Source organism: Alosa alosa, chromosome 1, assembly GCF_017589495.1.
Source record: "Alosa alosa isolate M-15738 ecotype Scorff River chromosome 1, AALO_Geno_1.1, whole genome shotgun sequence".
In the NCBI taxonomy this organism is placed as follows: domain Eukaryota; kingdom Metazoa; phylum Chordata; class Actinopteri; order Clupeiformes; family Clupeidae; genus Alosa; species Alosa alosa.
Window position 1 is genome coordinate 32,804,456 of NC_063189.1, and position 13,050 is coordinate 32,817,505.

Sequence of the window (13,050 nt, forward strand, 5' to 3'; positions counted from 1 at the left end):
AAATCATAAGCTTGTGAGATGGAGGATGGTGTTCCATGGCTGTGTAGATGGTTTCAGTCGAGCCATCATCTACCTTCCTTGCCTGGATAACAACAGGACTTCCAGTGTTTTGCCACTCTTCATTGGAGGGATACAGACTTTCGGAATGCCATCTCGGGTCAGATGTGATAACGGAATGGAAAACACTGCTGTTGCCCGTTTCATGCTTTACAGGAGAGGCTTAAACAGTGTTATTACCGGCAGGTCTGTACATAACCAAAGAATAGAAAGATTATGGGCAGAGCTAAATAGAGTGGTGTCTTTTCATTTTGCCAATATTTTCAACTTTATGGAGGAGCACGGTATATTAGATTCACTTAATGAGCTCCATTTATTTTGCCTATTTTATTTAGGTCTGCCACAGAATTTCAAAACCAGTGGAATAACCATGGTCATTCCACACAAGGAGGGCAAACCCCTCTCCAGTTGTGGCAAAGGGGCATAATTAACACTGCAGGAATGCATAACCCAGGTATGAATGGAATTTGCAAAATAGGCGCTGTTGGTACAGATTATGATAGACCATTCTCTGAGTTGCAAACAAACAACAATATTGTTGTTCCATCAGTTAACATTACCATCAATAAGACAATGGATAGACTTCAGCAGACATTTGATCCTTTTCAAGATGATAACAATCATGGTATTGATTTGTTTTGCAACCTTGTTCATTTTCTTGAAAGGCAGTCCTAAAGTAAAGCACAAATATCAAGTAATACTTTACACCCTCAACAGCTATTGCACCAAGAGAAGAAAATGTCTGCAGTGATGTAATGCTTTATGTCTAGTTTGAGTTCATGGATGTCAGATACTGAGGTTTACACTATTACATTTCAAGTTTCACATTCATACTTTCCATTATTCAATTCACAAGAAAGTGAGATATCTGAAATACGAGATCACACTTTATTGAACATTGAATAAACGTTGATTGTTGTAACATTGTTTTTTAAAAAATGTGGAATTCTATTCTATCAGAGAAGAATTCATCACACCAGAGAAGGATAAAAGGACAAATGCCCATGCCTCTTAGCAATGTAACCTGGTGCAGGTGTGAGGATTTTCAACCTGTATTTAATTAAGGAAAAACAAAACATAAATGAAACAGTTTTTACCTTCTACTTTTTTCTGAGGTTTAATAAAACTGGAACTCTATTTTTTGTCCACAACCAAACCAACCAAAAAAAGTATAATATTGTCACATACTAAAATCTTGGTTATCATAAAGCTTCATAAGCATTCCCTCAATACTTTTACACACAAAGTATGTCATGTTATGAAAAAACAAGCAAATTGACTCATAGTATGTAAGCTATGGGCAAACACGAAGCAATTTGTAACAGTATAAGGTTATTTACATTAACATTTTACGATACAATTATTTAGATTGTGAACTTGACATTTACATGGAGACATACACTAATGACACGATTTAAGCAAAACCAAAGCCATGGGTATTATCCAAGGCAAAGTCAATGTTTTCTTGAAAATCATTGTATGTTGTGTGTAGAGGTAACTTTAAACAATTGATGCATGTGTTTGCAATGGGTAGCTTGTATGTTGTGTCTGTGCCATGCTCTTTATGCAGAAATTCAACTGAGGGTCGTGGCGAGAAGCCAAGTGGTGGGATCCTACTGGCTCCTGTGGCAAAGATCAGGATGGACGCCAGTTTTTCAGTTCCCTGTGCTAGAATTTAAAGAGAGAAGATTACATCAGAGCAAAATGAAAACACACATACATCACTAGTAGGCCTTCAGTATATATCATGACAAGATAAGTGCATTATTCATTCAATTCTTTCTAACTGGATAAGAGGCAAGTTGTATTAGTTCCAAATATGGTTTGGTAAATAAAGACTGATTGGTAAAACAACACAGGAAGAAGAACCAAATAAACTAACAAACCAGAATAATTTGGTGTCTTCAAACATGATTTGTTGTAAATTAAATTGTTATATAAGAAGCAATATGATACAGTGTACCCACAGCTTCAGGCCTTAATACCAGTTCCATTCTCCCTTGTCCCAATAAACATAAGAAGAACTTAAAATACATGTACTAACTTTCTGCATCACTTAGATAGTCACGCCATAAAGGAATGACAGCATCTTCAGCAGTCCATTTATTGGGACCCTCTTCAGATCGGCGAATGATGAAAAACTCGTCAAGCAGGTTTGCGTTCAGGGTTGAAGGCACCCAACAAAGAAGGGGACGAAAAACTTTCAGGATAAGCCTGGATTTTGTCCAACACTTCAAGGGTTCTCAGACCATCCTGAAACCTGTTAAAAAAAAAGGACACTTACTTCCCTGTCAAAGCAAACTAACATTGACAAATAAAAGATAGAACCGTACCTTTCAAAAGGACCACAAACTCTGTGTACGACATGAAACATCAAGATGTCATCAACAAGCACAACCTTGTCTGCCAACCTTCGCAGTGGTCTCAAGCAACCAGCACTGGCCAAATATTCCTCTAGTGGAATGGTAGCTGCTCGGATGTCCTCAGTGGTTTTACTCTCTGCAATCTTCCAAAAAGAAGCAAACAACAAAATTGTGTTACAAAAGAAAATAAAGCAGCAGAATGTTACAATGAAAATAAAGCAACACTGCACATACACAAACACACAGACTGCACTCACATACACAAACACGCGCTATCCCCTACCCACAGCCACAGCCCTTAGCCCCACCCCTGTGCAAGTCAACATCAGCACTGCTGACCAACAGAAAGCAATGTCACTACATCTTACACTTAGTAATTCTTTGTATATGACAATATGTGATATATAAAAACAAATATACCATCTTAATTTTTTCTCGCAGGTCCCCATCAGCAATATCTTCCAAAATCGGCTTGGCGAAGTCAGGTCCATTCACGAGGCACGTGAAGAGAGTTGGGGACAGAAAGCATGCAGGAGGACCGCCGTGACGAGGCTAACTGCAATGGCCCTCCCGGCAATAAAATACCGGTCCTCCCTCATGGCTAGGGAAAATAAGATTACATGCAATTTTAGACATCTAATGTTTTAAAGAAAAAAAATCCTAAGATTTGACAACTAATGAAATAAATTCAATTAATTCTGATATGTGAAAAATGTCTAGGGATTAACATTTTTTGATCAATACAATCAAGACATAACCTACCAATACTGTCAAGGGCCAAATCTGTTTTGCCTTCCTCCCCCTCAAACATAGATGATTGTGACAAAGCATCCATTAGAAGCCTCAAAAACTCTCTTTTTGGTCCTCCCAAATCAATAGCTTCCTCAGGGAAACCCATATCGTCAGAAAATCTGACCATGATGTTATAATGTGGATCATATGACCCCCTTTTGAATCCTCTTATGGCTCCATCAAGCACATTTGATCTGCTAATGTTGAACTTCGACTTCATTTTGAAGTTGATTTTTGAAGCAAGCTCTTCCAGAATGTCTTTCACTGCTGGAGGACATCCAGTGGATCTACTGTAGAACAAGATTAATTTCAATTTACAGCCACAGTTACAATACCCTATAAGTTTGTAGCTCACTGTTAGTTTAGCTCTGTGCAACACTTCTTGAAAGCAAAAAAATACAGTATCTCACGAAAGCATATATGTGAGACATTTTAATTGTGTGCAAACCTTTCACTCTGCAGGCTTGCAAATATTGCATGGTTCAGTTCCTCCTCATCAGTTGATTCATCAGACAGTGCAGCCACTACTGAAAGGTAGTTGTTGTAATTAGTAGACGGTTGGTTTGTTGAGGTAGAAGGCACAGGGCAATAACTTTCTGTAGTGCTGTTCTGGGGGTCTGAGTCTGAGCTGATCTGGATGGCTGAACTGGGGGGCTGATCTGGAGGGCTGATCAGGAGGGCTGATATAATCATCCTTTAAAAGAAATTACACTTCTGTGTCTTCTACTCACACTATTCTGAGAATTGGCTCACTACATTGACATGTGCCAAAGCACTTTTTGCAGGGTTGCCAACTTTGGGTGTTTGGCTGGAGTGAGATTTTGTGAAGTCATAGTGCGTGTGCGTTAAATTTTTCCCTAAACCTAATTTTAAAAATGTCTGACCCCTAACTTTTTTGCTATGTACAGTATAGTATAATCCCTGATTTATGTTTAAAAAAAAACGAATAGAATTGAAAAGTTTCTTCAAAATGTACAATTAAATTATTGATTGCACTTGAAAACAAGACCAGTGTTTTAACCCCGTGGCATGGAAGGATTATGAGCCTGGGCCCCTGGGCACAGACATGAAAAGGGCCCCCCTGCCCACCTGAAAAAGGTAGTAGCTCAGTAGAAAAAATTGAAAAATAACCCCTTAAATTAGGACTTCTGGCGAGTTTTGTGGAAATAAATGGACAGATTGAGACTTATGAATGTGTGTATGAGTGTGCGTGATGTATCAGGGATGGAAATAGCCTAAAATATTTTTTTTCCACCTTACCATTGTGGCTGGTGGATTCCAAAGTCTACCAGCCACTAGAGATACAGTATGAACATTTGATGAAAAATCATGACCAAAATGATCACGGTTATTGGTATTATTATGACAACAAGAGCAGGTTTAGTCAGATTTTTTTTTTTTTTTTTTTTTTTTTTTTTTCTTTTTCGCATGTCCAAATTTCCGCCAATGATTCCCGGGACACTGAAAGACCGGGGTAGACAAAACTTGCGGGCATGTAACCCCATATGGATAGCATGGAACCATCGTTTTCGTTTTGATCTGTAGCCCCCATCGCTGGACTGCACCCCCTAAAGGAGGGTAGGCAGACACAGTTTTCTGTGAATATCTCGAGAACCGTAAGGTTTAGGAGGACCACCTTTTTTGTATGTTGATCTCAAGGGGCCATGTCAACCCATTCCATAACCACTAATTTCATGTATAGCGCCACCTAGTTAAACACAAAAAAGTAAAAATGAGGTGTTGTAATTGTAGGTATCTGTGACCTAACATAGTCAAAACTGCACGAAATTGGAAGTGTAGGATCATTTTGACACCTTCTGAATGCACGCCAAGTTTCGTGGAATTTTGTTCATGGGGGGCCACACAATAAATTAATTTATATTACTATACACCAACTGGCCTGTAGGTGGCCGGAGACAGTTTTCAGAATATCTCGAGAACCGTAGGGCCTAGGGGGTCCACCTTTTTTTTGTATGTTGGTCTTAAGGGGGCATGTCAACCCATCCCATTACCACTTATTTCATGTATAGCGCCACCTAGTTAAAAAAAAAAAAAAAAAAAATTAGGTGTTTTCATCTCAATATCTCTGGCTGACAAGGTCAAAACTGCACGAAATTAAAAGTGTAGGATCATTATGACACCCTCTGAATGCATGCCAAGTTTTGTGTACTTTCGTTCATGGGGGCCTTACAATAAAATAATTTATGTGTACATTTAGTGACGCACACCAACAAGGATTCCCGACACTGGAAAGACCGGGGTACACAAAACTGGTGGGCATGTACCCCACATGGATAGCATGGAACCGCTATTTTTAGCTTTCATCTGCAGCCCCCGCTGGACTGGACCCCTCCGAAAGGAGGGTAGGGCAGACACAGTTCTCTGTGAATCTTTTATGGTATGTTGGTCTCAGGGCCCACATCAACCTGGCTCATAATCACTCATTTGTGATTTGCCCCCGGTAAAAATGAAAATCAGTAGGATTAAAAGAAAGCCAAAATAAATATTCATCATCATCATCATGGCTGCATTTTCAGTATTGGTCGCTTATCGCTTGTCCACTAGATGCGATCGTTGCAGTGAGACGTAATTTTGTTGGAAGTTAAAAGTGGGTTGAAAAAACAATGGACGCTTCATACAAGGACTGTAATTTCACCGCGAGCTTAACATCTAATAAGGATAGGACGATGTTCACATGAAGTGTAATTCCCATTTCTTCTTGAAGCCTAAATAAATCTGAGGATGTTTATCGGACATGCTTGGTTTTTACTGCAGGTAATGCTAATCTTGTAATATCAATAAGGACCTAGGTAATGTTACCGCGAAGCTTGGTTGAGTGATGGAGGCATTTGATTTATTGCATTTGTAGAAAACTATAAATGCGGTTATACCAAGCAAATGTATAGCAGCACTGTTTGTATCTTTCGACTGTCATTTATTGCACGTGCTAAAAAATCATTCTGTGCAATGGAAGATTTACCAACGCTACAATCGGGTCTGATACAGTTTTGCCTATACATGCGTGGAGACTGAGACGCCGTTTATTTTGTTTTAAGGCGCGCAGGGTGTGAGAGGGGAATCGATGTGCTTTGATTACAGCTTGGTAGTTGTAGTCTGTGAAATTAAAAAGCACGCAGTGTGTGAAGTATCCAAACAATGACACCTTCATTTCATTATGGCTGCTTTAGCAAAACACCTTAAGCTACTGTGTAGTGGGTCCCATTTAGAAGTGGCTACTTCATTCCAGCTTTCCTTGACTCATGGAGCTGCGGAATGTTATTACAACTTTTCGCCACGATATGACAGTTTAAGTCCGCTTTGATACTGTAAGGTGTAAGCCATTGGTTTCCAAAGGAGATTTTATTTGTGTCGCCAGCATAGCCTATTGACAATTTATGTTGTCATTAGGCCTACCTTATAATCCTACCTGTAGCTTAGGGAAGCTAACAACTTTCTATTAGGATCTAGTTTGTTAGTTACCGCTTTGTCATAACTCCCTGATGCATTTTTGCATTTAGAATAGCCAGAGCGAAGGCTATATCTCAATCGAAAAATTAAACAATATCGGGTGCCTATGGACTAGGCTGGGTGAACCCAGCCTGATCTGCCCGCTATTTATTTTTTTTGATTTCTTAAAAGATTGAGCTTGGTCTGATGAAAGCCAGACTAGCCATGGACCTCAGTTAAACAATGCAAGGGAACATGAATCAGCCTATTTTGCACTAACAATAACGGACAAAAGCTCTTCAACTTTGGGTCTGCTAAAATGTGTATGAACAGTCTAGCGACGATTTCATCAAGGCCCATTTGGACATGTCAGTTATTTGCACCACTGGTTAGATGTAAAACAGCATTTCGTTTCAGACTAGGCTACTGTTACTTAATTTGTGCATTAACAATAACGTTTCAGACTACTGTTACTTAATTTGTGCATTGACAATAAAGTATTACATGAACTAAAGATGACTAAAATCTTATGTAGAAGAAGAAACATTCACAAAAAATCCATCCATCCAAAATGACCTTTGTTTTTTTGATAGCTGTTGAAAACGGCATGGAACTGACAGAGATGGTTTTTGTTTATAAATACATAAAAAATAAATAAATAACATTATGCTGATACCTTTTGCTTTTCCCAAATACAATGTAGCCTACAGGTGTAAGTGACCTTTCATCAATCCAGTTGCAATGGATGAACTGTGATGAACTGCCCTACTTGTGATTGTTTAGAGATTTTAAAGGTTTTATAACAATTCTACATCTTCTTTGGCTATTCTACAATCTATTCACCTTTTCAGCACCAGTAGGGTACTTTCTGTGCAGCCGCACACACACACTCAGGCATGCCAAATAAGCATACACAAAAGTTTCAAGAGTGGGGGATGGAGTAAAATATGGAGACAAATTGAAGTGTGATTTATTTTCGCGGAACGGATGTACAGGACTGAGCGGCGGTCATATTTTGTACCGCTATGCGGTACATCTAGTTACAATATGATTAAAATGTGTCCAGGGTTCACTCCTGTTAGGATGGTATTCCTCTGTCCAAAACAACATTTTCTGACTGTTACAAGCCCAGTAATAATAAATAAAGTTGAGTAGTGCCAGGCCAGCAAGCCCTTTGGGTATTTCACAAGATTGTCTTTTGATCCTGTGTGGTTTACCATTCCAAATAAATGACGTTATGCTCTGGTCCAAAGTTCTGAAAAACTTTTTCCTTATTAAAATGGAATGTTTTGGAAAAAATAAAGAAATTTTGGTAATACAAGAGAGTGGTAGATTCGACCACCTCACCATATCTTGTTTACATTTAGGGTCATTCCACGTCAATTGAACCAGGGCCCACGCACTTAGGTCTCAAAAAATTCTGAAAAAATTACCAGGTGTACCTATGTTATCCAGGAGATACACTGTAAAATTACTCTTATGTAAAATCTATACTTTCCAAGATACAGCCTATTTTACAGGGGGAGGGGGGTGTCAATTTTGGTCGGCCTCTTTTTTTTGTCAAAGTTCACAAGCCCACAGCGCAATAACTAAACCATGTAGGAGGCTCAAATTTTGAATGCTGGTACATAAATAAGAATAGTATGTAGCAAAATCGTCACGCTTGGTCTGGATCCTGCATGGTCATAGTTGTCCCTCAAAGTTGATAAAAAATGTATTGGAGTTTTTGGCTGGGCTCTGTTTAGGCCTTCAGAAGACATATTTGTACTCAACATAGGCTCTTGATTTATTTTCCTTACTGAGATAAGTAGAAACACTCTCACAAAAAGCAATGAACAGAAAATAAATCCCTTCAGGGTCTGAACAGCAGACCTCACAAGTCTGAAAAATCATTTTGGTTATCATTTTCAGAGCGCCCAAACACCTTGTGGGAATATACAAATATTTGTTTAATATGTTTTTCTTTATTCTCCATGATCCCTTCTTTTTAAAAACACCAATTTGACTTGTCTTATGAACATCTCTCTTTTATTTTCCACCCTGAACATGGGCAAAATGCCCCATTGACATCAATATGTTTTGTGTAGAGTTACCACAGTGCCACCTGTGGTTGTATTGAGTAACCTGTGGTAGCTCTATACAAAACATATTGATCTCAATGGTGCATTTTGCCCATGTTCAGGGTGGAAAGTGAAAAAGAAAGATTTGCATAAGACAAGTCAAATTGGTGTGAGGATGCCATTTCACCCCCATGTTGAGGGGGCACAAGACGGTTTCACCTATTGCCAATTTAATGGGGGGTCACCCACTCACATGTGCGCAATCACACACACACGGGAAAAATATGGTCACAACAAGTGAAAAAGAAGGCACGGCACACAAAAACAGGGGGTATCCCGCCACCGAAAGGGACGCTACACCTCGGGCCTCAGCTCCTGGGAAACAGAGAGGAAAGCAACACAGGGTTAAGGGGATCACACACACACACACACACACACACACACACACACAACTGAACAGGTGAACACAAAATACAGTACAGGCCAGGGACCTTGATGGCCCTGGCACTAGAGATCCACAGCTATAAAAGGCCTCCGGCTAGTGATGGGTCATATGAACACAGGACGAACACAAAATACAAATACTCTCAAAACGAGGCTCCAGACACAGATGATCAGCAGCACTATGGAGGGCCTCCGTCAGTGGTACAATGAGATGAGATGTAAAATAAAAGAATAACACAATCAATTAAAAGGGGCCAAACGCTGTCACACTGGGTATCAGCAGCGCTACACAAATGGCCTCCTCCCAGTAGCAAACATAAAAAGGTAACTGACAAACTCATAAACAAAATGAACGAAAACGCTCAGTGGTCAACCAGGATCAGTGGTGGAATGTAACGAAGTACAAATACTTCTTTACTGTACTTAAGTAAATTTTCCACGTATTTGTACTTTACTTAAGTAAAATTTATAGTGCATACTTTTGACTTTTACTTCGTTACATTTTACAGCAATTATCTGTACTTTTACTACATTTCTACAGCACCATCGTTCCTTTTTACGATACATTTTATGATCAGTTTTTTTTTCTCTCTCTGACAAACACGTTTGTTTTACCGGGGGGGTTGCTACCAAAGATTCTGGAGCGCTACGTGCATTCTTAGAAACATAAGCTTCTAGTCTAGACCAGGCAAAGCGTGAGCTTGTAGCCATCTGCATTCGGTAGGCTATGTTCACCAGACCCATGGCTACACTGTACATGCAACTGTGTTCTGTGCCTTTCTCTGTCTGTTATCTGCAGCGTTAGGGCCTCCTCTCCGATGAGATTGCTATCCGCGGATCAGCGAAGTTACAGGCTATGCCCATGCTTCTGTCACTCGTCTGATCATTTGCGGCACAAATGAATGGTAGACTATTAATGAACCGGTGGCCGGAAAAGACGTAACATTTTCCAGATTAGGAAATATTCCTTAATTGTGTGTGATTAAATAAAGATGCATAGCCTACAATTGTGGCGTAACGTCAGCGCTCATTTAATGTCTATCAAGTGAAACTGAACTTAATCATAAAGACACCTTTCTCAGCAACTTTTCTGTTCAATCAGCATAATTGGCATTACGATCCACCCGACGTTTCCCTTGTCTACCCCGTTAAACTTCAGGCTCTCGTGTTTTGCTGAATGATATTACTCAGCAGATCACCCTAGTAGATAACCAGAATTACAGTCTCTAGAATTGTAGGTCAGAATGTAATGGGCCACATGGATGGTAAGCACAATTGCATTAACTTAAAACTATCTAGTCGAGTATAACCTAAAACTATCTTAGAAACTAACTAGATTAAAATGCCACAGCCCATACTGATTTTTCCTTTTAGAATATAGATATTAAGAGAATAAATCATTATGCAAATACTTTTACTTTTAATACTTAAAGTACATTTAAAAGCAGGTACTTTTTACTTTTACTTAAGTAGGGTTGTCATTGTGGTACTTTTACTTTTACTAAAGTAAATATTTCTCTGTGTCTTTGTACTTTTACTTAAGTACTGAGTTTCAGTACTTCCTCCACCACTGACCAGGATACTCAGACACTCAATGCATTCACACAATAACAGCATATTCATTCATTCCTTCATTCATTCATTTGGACGCTGGACACACAAAGACGAATGACACAACACAGAACACAGTCCAATCCAGCTGGCAAGCGAAGCACGCTAGCCGCAAACGTTGTTGTAGAATGATGGTGAAACAGCGGTCAGCAAAGCAGCAGTATGTTCAGGTGTTAGTAGGACCAGCGTGATGGTTGCCGCGCCCTTGTGCTAACTGGCCAACCCGTTCAAGCGAGGTCTTACTTCACGGAGCCCAGCTTGACTAGCGTAAATTCCACCGTAATCTATGATGCACGCTTGGCAGGTGGAAGTCCAACACAAGGGATTCTGGGGCAACGACGAATGTCAGGGAGGCAAAAACGGGGCGGGCCTTTGACGTCTGGCACCTCGTAACGAGTGATTCTCGATTTAAATAGAGGCGCACCGATAGTGGTTGGCTCACATCTCGTTACAGAGAGCCATTCACCATGCAGCAATTAGAGCTCAAATGAGAAGTGGGCACTACACCACTTCATCCTGCTACATTTGGAAATTAAGAGCATAGACAATTATCATTGTTTCAGGAAAAAGGCAAAATCCTGGCTCATGGACAATTTAAATCCCTAGTGACACTAACATGTCGTCCTCCATGTGAGTTGTTGTCTGTTGGTGTTGTCTATGTATGCACATTGCACTTTAGTACAGAAAGGTAGGGTTAGGGTTGTTTGTTTTATATGTTTAGCCTCTCATAGTCTATGTTTATGATGTTTAATTGTTTTGTTTTATATATGTCCTGTTTTGTAACATCAGGGACCATGATGGAAATAAGTGCTTGCACTTTATCATGTTTTTTCTATCCCTTGAATATGTCTTTATTCCAAATAAATCAAAATCAAAATAAGAAAAAACCTCCATGGTGAAAACCCATCATTAAGTACACATTTACACATAGCCAGAGTAATGTAAGAATTCAGAACATATCTTCAGCGTTGTGTACCCTTTTCTGGTTGGCAGTTCAGGCTGGAATTATATGTTTCATGTCACCAGCAGCTGCACATCATATCTGTTTTGACACGGAAGGGGGAGGTCTAAGGTTGAGTTGAAATATGTACATCTCACAGGAAATGAGCAGGGAGTGGTTGTGTGTGAAGAAAACACGATAGCCAGAAACGAGATAAGTCTTTAAAAAAAACTTTAATCTGACCTTAAAAGACAGCACAGACACCACCAAGACATAAGGTAAGGCTTACTATGCACAACTTCCCTTAGCAGTGGTTGCTGTTAGCAGACCTGTTGCCTTTATGAGTTATCCAGTAAGTTGAAAGGGAAGTTCTACTGTACATATGTACAGCATACTGTACTGTCTTTGAATGCAGAGTTTCTGATCCCATATATATTGTTTAATGTACATAAATATGACCTGTATGGTTCAGACTTTGACAGACTTATGAATATCATGCCAGGAATTTGTGCAATAGAATGCCAGGTATTAGTACTTTCTTAAGACAGCTTTCAGAAAGATGATCAGTCTAAACACATACTGTAAATTACTTGAGATGAAGGCACAATGTAGAATTTCTATTATATGAGTTTAATTTCTAGTAGAATTGTAGTGGAAGACCTTGAATCTGAGGGGAAAGTTTTCGGCGTTCTTCCTGAGTAATGTGAACACTCAGTTGTGGGAGGTAATGAACAAGAAGCGACTGTGTTTGAACTTGCACAGATGTTGTGCAACCAGTCAGACCCGACAGAAATAAAACAATAAACAAAGTTTCGTTTTTTGTGGATAAGCTCCGTCTTGTTTGTTATACTGCCTTGGTAGAGCTGTCACTAAGGTTAATGTTACAGTAAGTGTAGAATTCAATGGCATTGTTGTTAAAAGTTAATTTAAGACCAGTAGGTGGCATTGTCCCTCCTCACACTCTGTCCATTTGTTTCTCTCTTTCTCCCTCTGAAGACTTCCAGCTATGGCAGCCATTGCTATAACAGTATCAAAAGCCATTCCAGACATTGTTAGCAAAGGAATGGCCATTCATAGCCAGTTAATGCAGGTGAAGAAGAACAAGACATGCTGTGCACGTTTGGCAAAACGTGTGAAGGCTTTGGTGGATCCGCTGGAGGGTTTGGCCAACCAGGGTGTGGATGAAGAGGTTTTGCAGAAAGCCCTTGATGTATTCAACAAGGCATTGGAGGAAGCTGAGACGCTGATGAAAAAGTATGAGAAAACCAACTGGTTAAAGAAGACATTCAATGCAGACACCTTGAAGGGATATTTCAAAGAGGTGAACCTACACCTC

General features: G+C 39.6%; 1 pseudogene; it reads right to left on the reverse strand.

Moving 5' to 3' along the window:
- Nucleotides 1-1,471: 1,471 nt before the first annotated feature.
- LOC125299252 lies at nt 1,472-3,905 on the reverse strand (annotated as a pseudogene).
- Nucleotides 3,906-13,050: the final 9,145 nt, after the last annotated feature.